This window comes from Schistocerca piceifrons, unplaced genomic scaffold, assembly GCF_021461385.2.
Source record: "Schistocerca piceifrons isolate TAMUIC-IGC-003096 unplaced genomic scaffold, iqSchPice1.1 HiC_scaffold_312, whole genome shotgun sequence".
Classification (NCBI taxonomy): domain Eukaryota; kingdom Metazoa; phylum Arthropoda; class Insecta; order Orthoptera; family Acrididae; genus Schistocerca; species Schistocerca piceifrons.
In genome coordinates this window covers 275,999-278,498 of record NW_025728529.1, presented here as the reverse complement: position 1 = coordinate 278,498, position 2,500 = coordinate 275,999, and the positions used below count along the sequence as shown (strand labels likewise).

Below are 2,500 nucleotides of genomic sequence, written 5' to 3'. Positions count from 1 at the left end.
TGTGACCGGCCCCCATAGGCACTCAGGAGCGACAGGCTCCGAGTGCGGGAGAAGGCGGTCACGGATGAAGCCGGCGGTGGAGATCGGCTTCTTCGTGAAGAGGTCCGCCCAGAAGTCCAGCAGACCGGGGATGTCGGGTGGCGGCTGCAGCAGGGTGCCGTCCAGCAAGCCGCGCACGCAACGTGCACGCGACCTACGGAAGGCGTCCTGTGTGCGGGCGTATTCCCAGCGGCGCCGCTTGCGCTTCTGCAGCGGCGGGGCGGCAGGCGGCCGCTTGGATGATTGGCGCGGCCGCTGTGTCCTGGTGATCGACCTCTCCCCCCTGGACCCGACCGACGCAAGGGCATCCGGGAGCATGCCCAGGATGACATCGGGCGGCGTGCCCCGCCCCAGACCAATGACTCGATCCAGGGCAGAGAAACGCTGGGCGGAAGCAGGCAGCCCCGCCAGATGCTCCCAGATGGCGGCGTCAGTCGGCCCCTCCGGCGGCGGCCCGGTGGTGTCGGCCGCGAAGTCCTCGGCTGCGTCGACGGGCGGCGCAGCGGCCTCGCCCGCGTCAGGCAGCGAGCTCGCTGCTCCACGGCGGGACGCCGGCTCTTCGCCCCGACCGATCTCAAGTGCCTCCATGAATTGGCGGACAAGCTGCTTGTGGGCAGCTTGCCGCCGTCGGCACTTGATTGCCTCAAGCGTTCGGTCGGGGAACATCCTGGTAAGTTCTTGATTTACAAAGAAGAACCGGGCGTCCCTCTCAAGGAACAGTTCGGCCTCTGCCTTGGCGAGCGACAGGACTTCTTCCTCCGTCCACCTCGCGCGATGCCTCTCCGTCACGATCTCAGCGTTGGCGGCCGCAGGGTGTTGGCGGCGGCGATGGACCCCGAGACCGTTCTTCGTGGTAAAAGTGCGGTGGCACTCACTGCAAGCAAAGGGAGCTACACAAACTATCGCATTTTCGTTACGGCCGGTTGGCCGGATAGGTGCTGGGGTAGCTGGGGTGGCACCTTCAGCGGAAGGGCCACCATCTCTTGTTTCTTGTCGGCTGCCCCCAACTATAAAGGGATAATGCGAGGGGGGGCTGGTAACCCCCCCAAGCCCCTGGTGCGGTCTTCCACTCTGCGAAAATCAGCGGGCCCACGAGAAGGGGAGAAGACCGCAGGAGAGGAGAGGCTAAGAGGGCTAGGCCCATGTATTGCGCATCACTCTCCCTGTAACTATAACCCAAGGAAGGCACCTCGCAGCAGCAGCACGACTACATCAAGACCGCACTTCGAAAAGCCAAGTCCGGATGCAGCCACACCGCCGCCACTTGGCCACCTTAAGAGAGTCATAGTTACTCCCGCCGTTTACCCGCGCTTGCTTGAATTTCTTCACGTTGACATTCAGAGCACTGGGCAGAAATCACATTGCGTCAACACCCGCTAGGGCCATCGCAATGCTTTGTTTTAATTAGACAGTCGGATTCCCCCAGTCCGTGCCAGTTCTGAGTTGATCGTTGAATGGCGGCCGAAGAGAATCCGCGCACCCGCGCGCCCCCGGAGGAGCACGCTAAGGCGGACGCGGCCTCGCAGCAAGGAAGATCCGTGGGAGGCCAAGGCACGGGACCGAGCTCGGATCCTGCACGCAGGTTGAAGCACCGGGGCGCGAACGCCGCGCAGGCGCGCGCATCCTGCACCGCCGACCAGCACGAGGCCGACCAACGGCGAGAGCAGACCACGCCCGCGCTAAACGCCCGCACTTACCGGCACCCCTACGGCACTCACCTCGCCCAGGCCCGGCACGTTAGCGCTGACCCACTTCCCGACCAAGCCCGACACGCCCCGATCCTCAGAGCCAATCCTTATCCCGAAGTTACGGATCCAATTTGCCGACTTCCCTTACCTACATTATTCTATCGACTAGAGGCTCTTCACCTTGGAGACCTGCTGCGGATATGGGTACGAACCGGCGCGACACCTCCACGTGGCCCTCTCCCGGATTTTCAAGGTCCGAGGGGAAGATCGGGACACCGCCGCAACTGCGGTGCTCTTCGCGTTCCAAACCCTATCTCCCTGCTAGAGGATTCCAGGGAACTCGAACGCTCATGCAGAAAAGAAAACTCTTCCCCGATCTCCCGACGGCGTCTCCGGGTCCTTTTGGGTTACCCCGACGAGCATCTCTAAAAGAGGGGCCCGACTTGTATCGGTTCCGCTGCCGGGTTCCGGAATAGGAACCGGATTCCCTTTCGCCCAACGGGGGCCAGCACAAAGCGCATCATGCTATGACGGCCCCCATCAACATCGGATTTCTCCTAGGGCTTAGGATCGACTGACTCGTGTGCAACGGCTGTTCACACGAAACCCTTCTCCGCGTCAGCCCTCCAGGGCCTCGCTGGAGTATTTGCTACTACCACCAAGATCTGCACCGACGGCGGCTCCAGGCAGGCTCACGCCCAGACCCTTCTGCGCCCACCGCCGCGACCCTCCTACTCGTCAGGGCTTCGCGGCCGGCCGCAAGGACCGGCCAT

The 2,500-nt window shown here is 63.2% G+C and overlaps 1 pseudogene; it reads right to left on the bottom strand.

The window, feature by feature from the left end:
* LOC124744980 overlaps window positions 1-2,500 on the bottom strand; it is a 7,959-nt pseudogene that overhangs the window by 3,764 nt on the left and 1,695 nt on the right.